Below are 20015 nucleotides of genomic sequence, written 5' to 3'. Positions count from 1 at the left end.
TCATCTCACTCCAACAGGATCAGCACGGCCAAGTCAGATATGGCAGTGCACTTTCTGAGCCCTTTTTAATTAAGAAGGTGTGAAACAAGGCTGCGTTCTCGCTCCTACCCTATTCGCAGTCTTTTTCAGCATGATGCTCCAAAGGGCCATGGCAGACCTTGATGATCAGGACGGTATCTACATTCAATATCGTACTGATGGAAGTCTATTCGATCTAAGGCGACTGAAGACCAATACTAAGACCTTAAACCATCTTGTCCGGGAGCTGCTTTATGCTGATGACGCCTCCCTTGTTGCCCACACGGAAGCAGCTCTGCAGCATTTAACATCCTGCTTTGCAGACACTGCTGAGCTCTTTGGGCTGGAAGTCAGCTTAAAGAAGACAGAAGTTCTCTATCAACCTGCACCTCAGGAAGTCTTCCATCATCCCCATATCATCATTGGTGAATCAGAGCTCAGATCAGTTCAGCAGTTTAATTACCTAGGTAGCCTCATCTCCTCGGATGGTAAGATTGACGGAGGGATAGACAACAGGTTAGCAAAGGCATATAGTGCTTTCGGAAAACTCCATAAAAGAGTATGGCGAAATAAACACTTGAAGAAAAGTACCAAGATCAGTGTTTACAGAGCCATTGTGCTGTCTACTCTTTTATATGGTTCCGAGTCATGGGTCATCTATCACCACCACCTGTGTCTCCTAGAACACTTCCATCAGCGCTGCCTCCGTACAATCCTAAACATCCACTGGTCAGATTTTGTGACCAGTACATCTGTTCTAGAAAAGCAGCAGTCACAAGTATTGAGGCCATGTTGATGAGAACACAGCAGCGCTGGGCAGGGCATGTCTCCAGGATGAAGGACCACTGCCTCCCTAAGATCTTGCTCTATGGTGAACTTGCCTCCGGCTGCCACATGAGAGGAGCCCCAAAGAGGAGATACAAGGACTCCCTGAAACAACATCTCAGCCTTGGCCATATTGATCTTCATCACTGGTCTACTCTGGCCTCCAGTCGGGAGGTCTGGAGACACACCATCTATAACGCAGCTGTCTCCTTTGAGAACACACGCAGGATCACTCTCGAGGAGAAAAGGCAACGCAGAAAGAATCGTGTCTTGCAAAATATACCATCTAAGGAGTCTTTCTTCTGTGCCTTTTGCAATCGGATATGTCTGTCTCATATTGGCCTCATAAGCCACCAGCGTGCCTGTAACAAATGTGGATAGAGCCTTCCCAAATCTTCGTTCGCGAAGCCTAGCCATGATGATGATAATAAAATAATCCTTTCATGTGGCAAACATTTTATGAATTTGAAGGAATAGAACTGCTGTTCAAAAGCCAAATAGGTTCTTTCAGAACAACTTTGCTAAAAGAAAATGAAACAGATCTTTCCTGAGACTTAAATAATCTACATGCTTAATCACAAAAAAACAAAGGACACAGCCAATGCATTGTGGACTGACATGGGCAGGTGGGTTGGGAGAATATAACTGAGAATCATCGCAATTTAAGGGAGCACAGAAGATCATCCATTCATACTGCAGACCCCAGTCATCTTCTCCCTTCTAGTCTCCCCAATACAGGTCAAAAGTGAGTCCTTTTTGTTTATAATAGGTCTTAAACAATATTGCTCAAAGGTCTTTGAATTTGCTAACTGTGATGGAGCAGAAATGCACTGATGGAATCGTCCTGGCCTTAAGTGTCAGATTTTTGTGCTATGGACCCTGCTATCGCTTCGCTAGCTTGGACTAGCAAAAGGGACAGAATTCACGTCTCTTATCTTGGCAATAAAAACCATAACACAGGGTTTAGGGCACTCAGAATTTCAAGCTGCAGAAGAAAGAAAAATTAACCATTTCCTTCATCTTACAAAAATTCTCTGAACACTGCAATATCATGTAAGAAGAACCCTGTACTGAATTGATGCTACATTTTCAACACTAACCATCGTAACTGGGATTCAAGGTCTATTAGATGCCTTTTGCAAACTGACAGAAATCATTATCTGAGAGTATTAGCACACTTAATCCCTTTAAAATGCAGGTATTTCTGTGTAATAAACCCCCCAAAAAACTCAGCCAAAAAGTTTAGCTTGTGATGTTTCTAGGTAACATCCTTTTTAATTACATATAGTTAAAAAATATTTAGGCCTAGACCCTTAGACAAGAACAAGACCAAGTTCTACAAAGATACTTCAGTTCATAATTGGTGGTTGTCTTTACTGATTCTATTGAATACGTTTTGGTTAAATAGCGTAACTTGTTCTTCCTGAGTAACAATTACTTTTGAACTTTAGAGAATCTCCCAGGTATAAGAATTGTTAATTCTAGATAATTTACAAAGGGTTTTGGTTCCTTTCTAGGAAGAAATCGTGTCTTTTGGCTTTTTACAGGAGAGGTACCCCTTTCTTTCTTGATGAAGTTGGCATAGTGCATAGCTTACAGAATGGCCAAAATCACAAAGGAACTAACTTTACTAACTGCAAGCAAAAACAGTGCTTGAGGAATGGAAGAAACAAGCTTCTAAAAGAGAGAGCGCAAACAGACTTAGTGTTTTCAGGCTTTCTTTCAAAAATATTGGGGGTTTTTTGAAAAGGACTCTGTCAGTATGAAAAGCAAACACAACCAGTCATTTCTACCATGCACAGATGAAATTATGGGACTACAACAGGACAGCAGTTTAAGCCACTAAGCCTGATAGTGAAAGCAATTCTGAAAATGAGGGCAGATCTTGCTAGACAGGATAAATACCTAAACTGCTGGCTTTAGAAAAAATGGTATTTCTGTTTTTAACAGTGCACATACAGCTTCTGAAGCTACTCATTCAACTAGAAAAAATGTAGTAAAATTATCCTCACAATTCCAAATACACTAAACTGCCATTCAGATAGAAAAGGAATAATATCATCCTTTTATGAACACAAGAAAATGTAGACTTCAAATGAAAATCAGTGCTTAGGCTATTTTCTCTTCAGTAAGACACTAAAAAAATTACTTTTCTTCTGTGCTTGGAAGAAGCTTACTATCAGTCGAAAAAATTCAATGGTATGCATCTTGTTGCAACAGAAACTGAAGGTATTTTAATGAGTTCTTGTAGAGTTTAGTGGTTTGCAGTTTACAGAAAAACACTGAATAGTTAGTTAACCATAAAACACCTTAGAAATAAAGAAGGTATATGGCTTTGGTTTTAACAAAAGTGAAACTTTTTGTGTAAAAATAGTACTACATATTTTGAGTTCTAGTGAAGACCATGGTGATATAATCCAACACAGTGTCTTCTATTAGGCACATTAAAAATTAAAATATTTTAAACTGCTTTTAAACAGAAAATAAGTTAGTTGTCTTCTATATAAATGTCTCTTCTGTCACAAAGATATTTGAAAAAAGTATTAATTATTCTTTCAGATTTGTCAGGATGATCTTTTCACAAATCATAGAATGACAGAATATGCTAAACTGGAAAGAACCCATAAGGATTACCTAGTCCAACCCTTAGGCCTGCACAGGACCATCCGCAAGAGTCACACCATTTACCCAAAAGTATCATCCAAATGCTTCTTGAACTCTGTCAGGCTTGGTGCTGTGACTACTTCACTGGAGAGCCTGTTCCTGTGTCCAACCAACTTCTGGGTGAAGAAGTTGCAGACTGCAATAAGAACTCCCCTCAATCTCCTCTTCTCAAGGCTGAACAGACCAAGTGTCGTCAGCTGCTCCTCATCTTCCCCTCAAGGCCCTTCGCCGTCTTCGTTGCCCTCCTTTGGATGCTCTCTAAGAGCTTAATATCTTTCTTATATTGTGGTGTCCCAAACTGCACACAACATTCAAGGTGAGGCCGCCCCAGTGCAGAGCAGAGCAGGACAATCCCCTCCCTCGACCAGCTGATGATGCTTTGCCTGATGCCCCCCAGGACATGGTTGGCCCTCCTGGCTGCCAGGGTTGACTCAGATTCAACTTGCCATCAACCAGAACCCCTAGGTGCCTTCCATGACACTACTTTCTAGGACCTCATTCCCCAGTCTGTATGAACATCCAGGGTTACCCCATCCCAGGTGCAGAATCCGGCACTTTCCCTTGTTGAACTTCATGTGGTTGGTGGTTGCCCAGTTCTCTGATTTGTCGAGGTCTCTCTGTAGGTCCTCCCTGCCTTTGAGGGAGTCAACAGGTTCTCCCACTTTTGTATCATCTTCAAACTTGCTTAGTGTCCCGTCCAGTCCTGCATTCAGGTCATTTATGAAGATGTTGAAGAGCATAGATGGAGCCCTGTGAAACCCTACTAGTGACAGGTCACCAGTGATGTCATACCATTCACTATAACGCTCTGTGCTCAATCTGTGAGCCAATTGCTCACCCACTGTATGATGTGTTTATCATTTTTTCCAGAAGGATCCTGCGAGAAACAGTATCAACAGCTTTACTGAAATCCAAAAAGATTACATCCACTTGCTTCCCTTGATCAGCTAGGTGGGTTAATATCAAATTTGATAAGCAGGACCGTCCTCTCGTGAAGCTGTGCTCACTGTGACCGATGACAGCATTTCAGGTGTTTTTCACCACGCTTGGCTACTCTTGGGATCCAACCAGGGAAGCAAGGGTTGTTGCCAGGCCCATTTGCAGGTGATTTAGAGAATCTCTAGGGCAAGGCAGAGTGCAGCAACCAGGAGCGGGCAAACAGGGGCGTGGCAGTTTGCACAGGCAGGGTGCAGCCACTCTCCCAGCTCTTGCTGGTGGGTTGTATGGTAGGCGTGAGTGGTTTTGTTTGGTGGTTGGTTTTGGTTTTTTTTTTCCCTGTCTCCAACTCATCTAGATCCAGCAGGGGTTTCCAAACAACGGAAAGCCATTGCTGCTGTCAGCAGGAGTGTTCTAACCCAGACAGAACCCCTCAAGGTCACAGCTGGCTAGGTCACTGGCTGCAGGGAGTGTCTGAGCCTGGCAGACTACCAGAAGGCAGTGCGAAAGACACCTGCACACGGTGCAATGAGGTGACTTATTTGCTCTGTTTAGTGACAGAGCTTAAGGAAGAAGTAGAGAGGCTAAGGAGTGTTAGGGAAAGTGAAAGGGAAATAGACTGGTGGAGTCACACCCTTTCAACTTTTCACACCCAAAAGTCCAGCAGGAGTCAGAGAAGCCCTGCCCCTCTTGCCATCAGGCCAGTGGAACAGAGCAAGTAGATGGGGACCAGGTCCCTGGTCAGAGAGGTAATACCAGCCCCTCCTGACCCCCATAACCTCCCTAGGTGCCCTTAAAGAACAGATATGAGGCCCTGGACCTAGAGAGTCAGGCAGATGACACTCAAGAAAAAGATCTGTCCTGAGGGTCTCCCAGTTTCACCCCATCTATTAGACGGATCACAACTGCAGCTATTAAGAAAAAAAGAAGTGTAGTTGTAGTCGGTGACTCCCTCCTGAGGGGAACTGAGAGCCCTGTATGATAACCAGACCCGTCCCACAGGGAAGTCTGCTGCCTTCCTGGGGCCAGGGTGAGGGATGTTAGCAGGAGACTTCCCATGCTAATTTGGCCCCACTGTTCGTAGTACAGGTTGGCAGTAAAAGAGATACCAGGGCAATCAAAAGGACTTAAATAAGGCTTTGGGTCGATTAGTTTATGGGACAGGAGTACAGCTGGTGTTCACCTCAATTTCTGCAGTAGCAGGGATGAATGAGGAGTAGGAAAACCCATTTTATCAATAGGTGGCTAAAGGATTGGTGCCATCAGAGGAATTTTGCGGTTTTTGATCATGGGGCAAGATTTATGGTACCCATCCTGCTAGAGTCAGATGGGCTTCATCTATCTAGCAAGGGCAAAAGAACTCCAGCATATAAGTTGGCAAGGCTGACCAAGAAGCCTTTAAACTAGGTTTGAAAGGGGAGGGGGATGGAACCAGGCTCTCCAGCAGTGAGCCTAAGGGTGGTAAACCCAACTTAGGGCTAATATCAGGAGCCCAGCTGAAGTGCATGTACACCAATGCACACAGTATGGGTAACAAACAAGAGGAGCTGGAAGCCATCGTGCAGCAGGAAAGCTATTGCATAGTCACCATCATGGAAACATGGTGGGATGACTCACATGACTGGAGTGCTGCCACGGGTGGCTACAAGCTCTTCAGAAGGGATAGGCGAGGTAGGAGAGGTGGAGGGGTGACTCAGAATGTTAGGAAGTCCCTTGACTCCATAGAACTTCAGGTCAGTGATGATAAAGTTGAGTGCTTATGGGTCAGAATCAGGGAGAAGGCCAACAAGGTTGACATCCTTGTTCTTGTGGGTGACTTTAACCTGCCAGATGTCTACTGGAAACAACATAGTGGAGAAGAAGCAGTCTAGGAGATTCCTAGAGTGTATGGAGGATAATTTCTTGTTACAGCTGATAAATGAACCTACCAGGGCTGCGACCCCATCAGACCTGCTGTTTACAAAGAGAGAGGGGCTGGTGAGAGCTGTGGTGGTCAGAGGTCTGGGGCACAGTAAGAGTTTTCACCTCTGTCTGGGGCACAGTAAGAGTTTTCACCTTACTCGGTGAAGTAAGGAAGGACGTCAACAAAACCTCTACCCTGGACTTCCAGAGACCAGACTTCTGCCTGTTCAGGAGGCTGGTTCAGAGAGTACATTGGGAAACAGCCCTTAAAAACAAAGGGGCCCAGGAAGTATCGACATACTTCAAGAAAGAAATCTTGAAGGTGCAGAAGCAGGTTATCCTTATGTGCCAAAAGGCAACCTGTTGGGGAAGAAAAGTGGCCTGGCTGAACAGGGACATTTCGCAGGAAATTAGGGAAAAATAGAGAGTCTATCCCCTTTGGAAAAAAGGGCAAGCAACTCATGAAGTGTTTAGGAATGTAGTTATGTCATGTAGAAAGAAAATTAGAGAGGCAAAAGCACAATTTGAACTTAATCTGGCCACCTGTTAAGGGCGACAAAAAGTGTTTTTATAAATTCATTAGTAGCAAAAGGAGGGGCAAGGAAAACATCCATTTGTTGTTGGACATGGAGGGGAGCATAGGTACTAAAGAAGAGGATAAGGCTGAGGTACTTAATACCTTCTTAATACCTTCTTTGCCTCAGTTTTCAACAAGAAGACAGGTTGTCCTCAGGACAACTGGCTTCCTGGGTTGGTAGGCAATGACAGAGAGCTGAAGAGCCCCCCTGTTATCCAGAATATTAAAGTTATAAGCATTTTAGGATAGAATATAGTATCTGGGACAGAAGAACTGTATTTAAAAGGGAGTCTCCAGTGCTCCATTTTAAATAAAATGTAAAGTAGCAAAATTAATGAGAAATACGAAATATTCTTTTACATAACTAATTATGACACTCATATCTATCAGGTAGTATGTTGACTCTGTACCTCAAGAGTGTGAGAACAAATTATTTCTTGAAGTTAATGCTTTCAGTTTGTGTTCTTAAGGACCCTGATGTTGGGACTAGGTTTTGCAAACTTGGAGAAGGATTAGAATTCATCAATACTGTAAGAGCATGGGAAAGATGGATTCAGTGATTAATCTCATGTTAAACACATGGGAACAAAACAGCTGAGTATATTTGTCTCCATAATCCCTTTTCCCAAATGTAATCACAAATTGATCAACTCATGTGTTTATTCTGAGCTTGTGGTAGACATATTAGAATTGCTAGGCTGTATAATAACTTAGTACAGATCAGCAGTCTTCAGTGCTAGAGGAAATTAGTTAGTGGGATTGTATTTTACGAGAAATTGTAAATTTCAAAATTTGTCATTGACTATTTTCCAAAGAAAATGTAATTTCTCTTAGAACAGTAACTTCTGTAATTTCTAGCATATTACTTTTATGCTGAATATCTCCAGTCCCTCTTAGGGGGACCAATTTTATTCTGTGTATTAAAAACTGAGTTAGAACTTTGTCTTCCGTGACCTCAAGGGAGTAGAGACAATAGTAAAAAATAATCACTCTCTTTTGTGATTAATTCTTTATTACAAAGTGAACTTCCACTGCTGCCTTTGATACTGCTGGTTTCTGTGGAAAAGAAATAGAACAGTTATGGATCACTACAGGTATTAAAATGATATAAAGAGAAATGCCATCTTGAATCTCTGAGCTGCTTGCCTAGGTTTTTGAGAGAAACGGAGCTGAGCATATTTGTTTCCTCCAGGGTTTCTCACTGGCTATGACCTGATCGGTATATTTATTTTTTGAATTCTGTTCTATGACCCTAGAATCCTCATGGACTGTATGAGCAGAATCAGTTGTTCACCTCAAGAATTTTTCACGTAGCAAAAAGTAATGCAATGCAACACTATGCTCTACAAATGTTGAAAAGCTTTTGTTGTCCTAACTCCTACCTATGACAGACCCTGTGTTTCCTCACAAAATTCTGCAAACAAGCAATGCTTCACTAAAGCTCTGAGGCTATAAAAGTTTGTGTGCAAGCACAAGTTTGTTCTGTGAGCAAATAGACTGTCAAATTATATATTAAATTTAGTTTCTAAATGTGCTTAACAGTGTATTCTAACTGTTGTTCATTTAGGATTTCATTTTTAAAGACAGCTAAAAGATGAAATAAAATTTAGAGTGCTTAGATTTAGGTTAATGCTCAAAATTTATGTGTTTCTCTGACACACTTAAAGGCTCTATGATTTCCCTCTGTGTTCACCATTTATTTCTGGTGGAGTTCTAAGCCATCTTTCAGTAGAAATGCAACTTCTGCAGTTACAATTTTCTGATGATTAAATGTTCACAACAAAAATATGAAAAAACCTTTAAATCTAATTAATCTTCCATACAGTCTTCCACATTAAGTATGCTCTTACCAAACTTTAAAAAAGCATAAACACCCCCAAGTAAATGAATTTCAGTTACAAAGATTATTTTTTTCTCTGTTCTCTTTTCTTTTTAACAATCATGGTATATTTATTGTGATTACTCTAGAATCCAAAATATGCAAAAATAGCAACATTTTTGTTCTTAGACACATTTGCTACCCTGAAAATTTCAGTTTGTCCGCTAAAATGAGTTTAGGATATACAATACATATACATAGCTAGCTAGCTAGATAGATCACACACATACACACATACATATTTTTATATATATATATTAAGGCTAGGCTTTGTGAACGAAGATTTGGGAAGGACTCTATCCACATTTGCTACAAGAGTGCTGGTGGCTAAAAAGGCTACCAGATATGCGAGATAGACAAGTCCAGTTGCAAAAGGCACAGCAGAAAGACTCCTTGGATGGTATTGACAAGACACAATTCTTTCTGCATTGTCTTTTCTCCTCGAGTGCTCCTGTGTGTGCTCTCAAAAGAAGCAGCTGCATTATAGATGGTGTGTCTCCAGGCCTCCCAATTGGAGGCCAGAGTAGACCAGTGATGAAGATCAATATGGCCAAGGCTGAGATGTTGTTTCAGGGAGTCCTTGTATCTCCTCTTCGGGCCTCCTCTCTTGCGGCAGCCAGTGGCAAGTTCACCATAGAGCAGGATCTTAGGGAGGCGGTGGTCCTTCATCCTGGAGACGTGCCCTGCCCATCGCAGCTGTGTTCTCAGCAACATGGCCTCAATACTTGTGACTGCTGCTTGTTCTAGAACAGACATGTCAGTCACATAATCTGACCAGTGGATGTTTAGGATTGTACAGAGACAGTGTTGATGGAGGGGTGGCTTTATATGTTAGAGAGTCTCTTGACTCTGTTGAACTTGAAATCAGCAACGATAAGGTTGAGTGCCTGTGGACCAGAATCAGGGGGAAGACCAACAAGGCCGACATCATCATAGGTGTCTGTTACAGACCTCCCTACCAGGATGACAAAGGGGATGAATTATTCTACAAGCAGCTGGCGGATGTCTCGAAATCATCAGCCCTTGTCCTTGTGGGTGACTTTAACCTGCCGGATATCTTCTGGGAGCTCAATACAGCGGAGAAGAGGCAGTCTAGGAGATTCCTGCAGTGTATAGAGGACAATTTCCTTCATCAACTGGTAAGTGAACCTACCAGGGGTAAGGCCCCACTAGACCTGCTGTTTACAAACAGAGAGGGGCTGATGGGAGATATAGTGGTTGAAGGCCGCCTGGGAAATAGTGACCATGAAATAATAGAATTTTCAATACTCAGAGATTCAAGGAGAAACAACAATAAAACCTCTACGCTGGACTTCCAGAGGGCAGATTTTGACCTATTCAGAAGTCTAGTCCAGAACATACCCTGGGAAGCAACCCTTGAAAACAAGGGGGTCCAGGAGGGATGGATGTGCTTCAGGCAGGAAGTTTTGAGTGCACAGGAACAGGCCGTACCGGTGTGCCGAAAGGCAAGCCGGTGGGGAAGACAACCAGCTTGGTTAAACAGGGAGATTCTGAAGGAAATCAGGGATAAAAAGAGAGTTTACTGACTATGGAAGAAAAGGCTGGCTACTTACAAAGAATTCAGGAAGACAGCTAGATCATTCAGAAAGAAAATCAGGGATACAAAAGTGCAATTTGAAGTTAAATTAGCCACTTCTGTTAGGGATAACAAAAAGTCCTTCTATAAATACATTAATAACAGAAGGAGGGACAAAGAAAACCTCCATTCTTTGAGAGACTTGGAGGGAAACATAGTTAATAGAGATGAGGAGAAGGCTGAGGTACTTAACACTTACTTTGCCTCAGTTTTTACCAGTAAGACAGGTGGCCCTCAAGGCAACTGGCCTCTGGAGCTGGTAGACAGAGATAGGAAACCAAATAGCCCCCTTGTATTCCAGGAGGAAATAGTTAGTGACTTACTGAGTCATCTGGATCCTCACAAGTCTATGGGACCAGATGGGATCCATCCTAGGGTAATGAGGGAGCTGGCAGAAGAGCTTACCAAGCCACTCTCCATCATCTTCCAATAATCCTGGCTCACTGGGGAGGTCCCATATGACTGGAAGTTGGCAAATACCACCCCAATCCATAAAAAAGTCTCCAAGGCTGACCCTGGTAACTACAGGCCTGTCAGCCTAACCTCGGTACCTGGCAGAGTTATGGAGCAGATTATCCTGTGTGAAATCACACAGCAGCTACAGGATGGACAAGGGATCAGACCCAGTCAACATGGGTTTAGGAGGGGCAGATCCTGTTTGACCAACCTGATCTCCTTTTACGATCAGGTGACCCACCTGGTGGATGAGGGGAAGGCTGTGGATGTGGTCTATCTGGACTTCAGCAAAGCCTTTGACACTGTCTCCCATAGCATACTCCTGGAAAAGCTGGCAGCCCATGGCTTGGACAGGGGTACTCTGTGCTGGGTCAGGAACTGGCTCGAGGGCCGGGTCCAGAGAGTGGTGGTGAACGGGGCTGCATCCAGTTGGCAGCCGGTCACCAGTGGTGTCCCCCAGGGGTCAGTGCTGGGCCCAGTCCTTTTTAACATCTTTATTGATGATTTAGATGAGGGGATTGAGTCCATCATCAGCAAATTTGCAGATGACACCAAGCTGGGGGGGAGTGTCAACCTGCCAGAAGGCAGGAGGGCTCTGCAGAGGGATCTAGATAGACTGGAGAGATGGGCTGACTCCAATGGAATGAAGTTCAACAAGGCCAAGTGCTGGGTCCTGCACTTTGGCCACAAAAACCCCCTGCAGTGCTACAGGCTGGGCACAGAGTGGCTGGAGAGCAGCCAGGCAGAAAGGGACCTGGGGGTGCTGGTCGACAGCAGGCGGAACACAAGCCAGCAGTGTGCCCAGGTGGCCAAGAAGGCCAATGGCATCCCGACCTGTATCAGGAACAGTGTGGCCAGCAGGAGCAGGGAAGTGATCCTTCCCCTGTACTCTGTGTTGGTGAGGCCACACCTCAAATATTGTGTTCAGCTCTGGGCCCCTCAGTTCAGGAAGGATATTGAGGTGCTGGAGCGGGTTCAGAGAAGAGCAACGAGGCTGGTGAAGGGACTTGAGCACAGGTCCTATGAGGAGAGGCTGAGGGAGCTGGGGTTGTTTAGTCTGGAGAAGAGAAGGCTTAGAGGTGACCTCATCACTCTCTTCAACTACCTGAAGGGAGGTTATAGCCAGGTGGGGGTTGGTCTCTTCTCCCAGGCAACCAACAATAGGACAAGGGGACATGGGCTCAAGCTCTGCCAGGGGAGGTTTAGGTTAGATGTTAGGAAGAAATTCTTTACAGAGAGGGTAATCAGGCATTGGAACGACCTACCCAGAGAGGTGGTGGATTCATCATCCCTGGAGGTTTTTAAAAAGAGATTGGACATGGCCCTTAGTGCCATGACATAGTAAATGGAGTTGGATCAGGGGTTGGACTTGATGATCTTGGAGGTCTTTTCCAACCCAATCTATTCTATGATTCTATGATTCTAAGAGTCGCAGGTGGTGGCGATAGATGACCCATGATTCAGAACCATATGAAAGAGCAGATGGCACCATGGCTCTGTAAACACTGATCTTGGTACTTTTCTTCAGGTGTTTATTTCACCAGACTCTTTCATGGAGTTTTCCGAAAGCACTATATGCCTTTGCTAACCTGTTGTCTATCTCTCCACCAATCTTACCATCCGAGGAGATGAGGCTACCTAGGTAATTAAACTGCTGGACTGATTTGAGCTCTGATTCACCAATGATGATATGGGGATGATGGAAGACTTCCTGAGGTGCCAGTTGATAGAGAACTTCTGTCTTCTTTAAGCTGACTTCCAGCCCAAAGAGCTCAGCAGCATCTGCAAAGCAGGATGTTAAATGCTGCAGAGCTGCTTCCGTGTGGGCAACAAGGGAGGCGTCATCAGCATAAAGCAGCTCCCGGACAAGATGGTTTAAGGTCTTGGTGTGGGCCTTCAGTCACCTTAGGTTGAATAGACTTCCATCAGTATGATATCGAATGTAGATACCATCATGATCCTCGAGGTCTGCCGTGGCCCTTTGGAGCATAATGCTGAAAAAGACTGTGAATAGGGTAGGAGCGAGAATGCAGCCTTGTTTCACACCTTCTTAATTAAAAAGGGCTCAGAAAGTGCACTGCCATATCTGACTTGGCTTTGCTGATCCTCATGGAGTGAGATGATCATTTTAAGGAACTTGGGGGGACAACCTAAACATTCCAAGATCTGCCATAGACCTTTTCTGCTCACAATATCGAAAGCCTTGGTGAGATCAACAAAGGTTGCATAGAGACCTTTGTTCTGTTCCCTGCACTTCTCTTGCAGTTGTCTGAGAACAAATACCATATTTGTTGTACTCCTGTTGGCTCTGAAACCACATTGGCTTTCAGTTAGAATTCCTTCTGCTATAGTGGGTATTAGTCTGTTCAAAAGTATTCTTGCCAGGATTTTGCCAACAATGAAGACCAGAGTAATACCTCGGTAATTTGAACAGTCTGATTTATCTCCTTTCTTCTTATGCAAAGTGATGATGACTGTGTCACATAGGTCTGATGGTAGTTCACCGAGTTCCCAACAACGCACCACAAACTCGTGAAATTTAGCATGGAGTGCTTGGCCCTCATGCTTCTGCACTTTAGGTGGAATTCCATCAACCTTAACTACCTTGCCAGTTTTCACCTACTGTATGGCCTTAAGAGTTTCTCCCACAGTAGGAGCAATATCCAATTCATTCTTCACCGGTTGTTGTTTAATGTATTGAATTGCTGAGTCTTGAACTACACAGCTAGTACTGAAACATATATATAGCACACTTTCACTGGTGCCTTCAAGAAGAAAGAAATATTTCCAGTATCTGTAGAAAACAATCTTAGATGTACTTTGGATGTAGGGAAGGCTGTCTGGTTCTGGTTTTCTTCTGCATCAGTATAGCAGAATTATATTAAATCAAAGTTGTCTTTGTTATTGTTATTAATATCAGAAAGAGCTCAAAAGATATGACACTTGGACTGCAGTCACACAATCTATTCAAGCTTTCCCTGGACAACCAAATTATTTGACTCTAAGGTTTCTTCATCAGACCAGTTTCATCCCCTAGGAAAAATTATGATTAAACTAATATATCTAGACCTATTCTAGAGCCTGTCATGGTTTGAGATAGTCCCAAAATCTAATTCCCTAGTCCTAGCCCCCTCCCACATCTCAACCTAATGTGAGATGGTTTTTTCCGACAAAACACACCAGACTCAGAATGGGGGAAAGGGAATATATTACAATGACTGTGCAAATAAATATTATAACACATTATACACACGATCACAGCTATCTCTACCATGACATATAGAATTTACAATGAATCAGATCTCTTCTCCTCTCCAAATAAAAGTCCAGGAGGGAAAGAAGGACAGATCCCTTCCGCATTTAGGGCAGCAGCTCCTCTTCTGTCTTCCATGCAGCAGTTGCAACTGGATTGTTGTAGCTGGATCTCTTTTCAATACACACAAGGGGGTCTCCAAGCCCCTCGGCTCTCCTTCGGTCCAAGCGAAGGCCTCACCTGTGGACTGCCAGCAGGGACAAGACTCGCGTCACCACAGGTATATCACGAAATGCAGGGGCATCTTCGTGAAAGTCCCTTCCTCAGGGGATTCAAATTCCCCTTGCAGAGCTCCTGTGCTCTGTCTCAACTGCCAACGTGGCAGCAGTGGCGAGGGGGGCGGCCCAGGTCACCCCCCTCTGCATTCCATCTGGTCGTCCCGGTCCAGCTCTGGGACGCCTCTGAGCTTCTCAGCTCCTCTCTCTCTCTAGTGCTGCATGTCTAAAACTCTTCTCCAAAATAGGAGTCCATGTATTCCTCCTCTCTCTAGGAGGGGTCTCCAAGGGAGTTTGTGGGCGGGTCTGGTACAGTTCTTACCCCCAGAACTCTGTAGCTCTGCTGCTGACTCTCCTTCTTTGCTCTCCGAGACAACTCGGTGTCTTCCTTACTCAGTTGCATACGGTTTGCTGTTGCTTCTCCGGTTCAGTTCTTATATGTCCTGGCTCTCAGCCAGAGTCTCTGGACGCTGCATCTGCCGCTGCTGTCTCTGCTCTAGTGGATAAACATCTCCAGGTTCAGCTACAGACACTTAGCCCAGTCTGACACTGTTCCAAGTCTCTGCAGTCCCCCCCCAGCCCCTGACTGGGGGGCCCCAGAGGCCCAAGGGACTCCGAGCCCCTTTCCTCGTGGCTCTACAACATGACCACCTCTCCAACAACAACCAAAACTACAACTCTTCTCTTCCGGTCTGGTCGTGGTATGTTTACATTTTGCAGGAGCGCCCATTGGACAGAACTTCAAAACTTCCAGGGATTTCCATCCCTTGGGGTTTTACCATTTTTCTTAGCCTCTGGGGGAAAACAAGATTCAAACCACTACAGAGCCATACAGACTTGCCCTTGCTGAGTTTCCTTTTGGAGGGAAGAGAAGAGACCTACCACTCTCATTGGTCTTTGGGGACAGTACCAGATGATACACATCTGTTAAAATAGTAAAAAGATGCTCGTCCCTTTGGGGAATAAACCTGTGCCAGATGAAAGGTGTCCCCTATAGAAGTAGCATGTGATCACACAATTAAAATTCTATTGAATAAAATGTGCACATCAGAACCCTTAATTATTCCTGGAAACATTCATTTTTGAATTTCCAAACTTCTGTCTGCTTTACTTCAACATCAAACTTCTGCCAGCATAGTTTTCATGTTGCTATGGGCAATAAGGTTAAGAAGGTGGAAATTTGAAGGAAATCAATATTATCTGATGTGTCATTACATGTAACACTGAATAGCATGAGAAAGTTTTTGGTAGGTTTGTACACAACACATTTGGCTTTGAATTTGATTTTAACCTTCCTTTTGTGAGGACTGCTCAGTCTGTAAGCAAATTGATGTACACCATGCACATATTTTTGTCTTGTCTCTGATGGGATAGTAATGACATTTGAAATAACTGCAGTTCTAATTCACTATCCCACTCTTTCATGTGTTTTCAGTGTGTTCTTTTATGTGAAAAGAGAACTTTAATGGATACTTACGGGTACTTTTTAAAAAAATTGCTATTCATGCAGGTTTATAATAAAACAACATTAATTGGTAATGTAAAATCAAGAAATAAACAATACTTCAATTCTGAGTCCCTAACAACTTTGCCAACAAGATTTGAAATGCATCAGAATGAAAATATTCATGTAAAAGCACTTCTCAGCAGCTAAAACAAATTGCTTCATCTATGTGTTAAGATTTTGTCATCTTTAATTCTCGTGGTCAGTTGTTTTTCTTCAGTTCACAGTCACTGTTTTGACAAGCTGTCTATCAGGTTTTCAGTTTCACGGACAATTATTTCAGCTAGGATTTCACTGTAGCTGAAGCAGGCAGAGTTTCTCCTTCTTGTTCTTTTGTCGGAATGTGGGCATGCTCCCTTGTACCTGTGTGCATTCCAAAGCTCAAAGGTACACTGTTCTGGAGAGGTTTCTTTTCCTTAGCAAAATATGACCTTGCAGTAGCTGTGCCAATCAGAGATGAACAGGGGGAAAAGCAGAGAACAAACTCACGCTGGAATGCAACTCCAGCCATCTTATGTCTGATTAAAATGTTTATTGTGCAACAGTTTTGGCTACATCTTTTGCAAAGGTACTGATCCAATCTAAAAGTGTGCTGATAAATTAATTTAACAAATGATGGATCCAGAAGTCTAATTTTTTGTGTCCCCACTCCCCCTGCCCACCCTCCCACTCAACCCCTGCCACGTCTCCCTGCCCCCGCCTCCAAAAAAGCCCAAGAATGAAACCTGATAAAAGTGCTTGTGAGAAAGATCACTGTAGTAGACCAAACCCAACACTTTTCTTGGGTGGATGGAACAAAGTTCTGTTTGTGTGAGGACACTGAATTCTCATTAAGTGGAATATAAAGTCTATTGCTGGGAATCTGATTTTCTAAATAATTTTTTCTTAACATAGATTAAGTCTGTTCCATCATCAGAGATCTTTCTGCTTATTGTCATCTACCATATTCTGTAATGTTGCTTAGTTCAAAATTATTGCTGGGTGTTTTCAAATGCAGGCATGTATTTTTCACTATCAAAAGTGCAAGGTTTTATTGTCACACTAGAGATTTATAAGGCTTTGCATATCATAGCAGTTTCCGAAGAACCCTTTTACGTCTTTTACTTTATATATTTTTATATATGTATACCTTTTTACTTTATATATTTTTATATATGTATACCTTTTTACTTTATATATCTTACTCACCACTGTTTGTATTTTGAGTGTGTGCATTCTGGACTATCCAGTGTTGAAATAATGAACACTTATCTGGCATGACTGATGAAATTATGCCTCTGCACAGGACTGGAGGATCAGATGCAATAGTCTTTCCAAATACTAAGGCAGAGAAAAATCTCCTTCAGGAAAAGATTTCACAGTGAAATTGCACAAATCAACATTTCAGACATTGGGAAATATTTGGATCTTCAGGTCAGTTTTAGTCATGACCTGTGAAAGGGGAGAGCTGTTGCTGCAATGACATCTAATGAATGAGAGGTCTTCTGCTGTAACACTATAGGTGAAATATCATCTCCACATTCATTTATTCAGTGTCTGTCATCTGAACAGACTGATGCAAGCCTGGAACATGCATAGGTGACTGCTGAGTGGAGGCGGCCCAGTACAAAACACTCTGTCTAGGAGACAGTGCTCCAAGCTATGGTGTAGGGCTTCAAGGCAATTGAGAATGAAGGACGTCTGTGAAGTCCTTTCCTGAGCCTCTGCACCACCCTGCTTGGGGAACTGAAAGCTCATGTTGCCCTCTCTCATAGCCACCAGAATAAGAAAGCAGTTGAGTGAGCAACCCACTTACACGCTAGTCTTTTTCAGCTCTGCAGGCAGCTTGTTAGCCACTGCAGTGATACAACCTTTGATCTCTACACAACCAGTGAGAAAGCATCATGGGCTTTCTATTCAGAGCTAAAATAGCGTGTATGTTTAACTAGTAAAAAGAGTGTTAATGCACAAAATCGATACAAGAGTTTGAATGGCAGGATTTATTCAGCATGTTTGTTCTTATGAAGGAAAAGACAAAAATTTAACCTAGACCTATACTGACGTGAATTCAGTTCAAGAAACTGAGAAAGTTTTCAGGCACTCTGCTGTGTTACTGATCAGGTGGCTGGACAGGGGTCTGAGTAATCTGATCTAGTTGAATATGTCCCTCCTCATTGCAGGGATTGCTGGATTAGATAAACTTTAAAGATCCCTTCCAACCCAAACTATTCTGTGAGTCTATCATTCTATCATTCTGTCATCATTCTATCATTCTGTCACTGAAGCCTCATCTGAGTTATGAAAGGTCCTTGCTGCTACTTCTATACCTAGTTTCAAGTCAGGAAAGACAGCTTGCTTTCTGGGTTAAGTAAGCATTGAATTTAATCTGTCTACTAGGATCTTTTCTTGGGCTACAGGTCAGCTACTAAACTGCTGTGCAAATTATTTTTGAATCAAAAAATATTGGAGCATATTATCTTTTTGCTTGCTAGATCTTGTTGTAAACTGTCAGTTTAGGAATTCCAGGCTTATAGCTTTAATTCTTCAATTAGCTGAGATACTAAAAACATTATAAATAAGAAAATATTTCATTTGGGGTAATAGCTCTATTTTCTGAAGGATTTTGCTAGTAGCAATATAAGTGGGAAATAGTGGTTTTAAATTGTCACACATGCATTAAGTGTACATGAACCCTTCCAGCACAGATACTGATAATAAGCTAAGACTTCAATTATCAAACTACAACAAATCAAACAGACTAAATAATGAAGTTATACCCTTTTCCCATTAAAATAAAGGCAATTTTGACAAGAAACGGTTGATTTTTTTCCACAAAAGATTTTATAATGTCAGTGTTTCTCATGTAACTTACATAATTCACTCTATAGATAGCTAATTTTGCATTATAAGGGACAGAACAAAATACTCTATATTCTAGGAAATAGTAAACTGACTTAGTTAGAGTTGAAGAATAGAAGAAATTCCTTTTTGACATTTTGTTTCGGACTGTACATCAGTATATCTCTCTCCCTATCTACATACCATGATTTTAAATTCTATCTTAAGACAACAGGACCCTAGAAAAATTGGATAGAATCCAATTCTAGAAATTGGATAGAATCCTGAATATTAAGATAAGGTAAGAGTTATTGTGATTAATGAAGGATTTTACTTGAATTGGTTATTTCTTCATTTGTAAGTTTCTGTTCATAGCGAGGGTAAGGTTTCATTCCACAGAATTGATTTTTTTTTTATATATTTGGTTAATGATATATGTGGAAGCTATATTGATCTTTGACCCCACACTTTTGCTTAAGCTGGGTCATTCTCCCTAAAGTGAACGCGTGTTAATATTCTGTGGGGGGTATTCTTGTGACACCAGAGAAACCTGCATGATACTCACCCAACTACAGATTTGATTCATTTTTTTCTCTAGCCTTTTTCCCTTTCATTTTTTTTTTGGTTACATTTATTCACAGTTGACCCAGTATTTTTGATGCTGTACAAGAGTTGGTATCCTAGATATCCCAGGGATTTGAATGACTAGTATAATGCCTGCATGAGAGATGAGAAGCAGAAGTATATTGTTGAACCTTTAAAGAAAGGTTGAAATTTTTCTGGCCTTGAGCAGCTCTCTTCGGTATTGAAGCTTTTGCAGCTTTCAGCCCTTTGATTTATGAGCAAAAGTGTAGCACGTCTTGGCCATTATGGAATCATAAAAGTCCTTTAAGTCTTCCCATTTCATTTTTACTTAAAGTAAAAGAAAAGAAAGTTAACTCCTTTCCTATTCTGCCTCTTTCTTCTTTTTGGATATTTTTCTACTTTCTAAATAGAAGATTGTTTTTTGTTGTTGTTAAAATGGTATGAAAACTTTTAGATGTTAATTCTTATTTCAAAGAATTCTAAAGGGATTCCCAGGAAAGGTTTCAAATTCTGAAGTCAGAAATTAAAATGTAAATTTGACAGGCGCCGGCGCTGAGCTCAACTCAGCAATTTTGATGAGAAGAGAGGGCAATGAAGAAAAAGTCTGAAAATCACAAAACATTGTGAGTCACTGTTTGTAGGATTCACATGTTAGGGTTTCAAACCACCTAAGAGCAAAAAATATAATTAAAACTAATCTTACTTAAGCTTATTGATTTAGTGTAAC

The sequence above is a fragment of the Manacus candei genome, unplaced genomic scaffold, assembly GCF_025592945.1.
Source record: "Manacus candei isolate 608988 ecotype Guabito, Panama unplaced genomic scaffold, ASM2559294v1 h1tg000093l, whole genome shotgun sequence".
NCBI classification, from domain to species: domain Eukaryota; kingdom Metazoa; phylum Chordata; class Aves; order Passeriformes; family Pipridae; genus Manacus; species Manacus candei.
Note: the sequence above shows the minus strand (reverse complement) of the source record.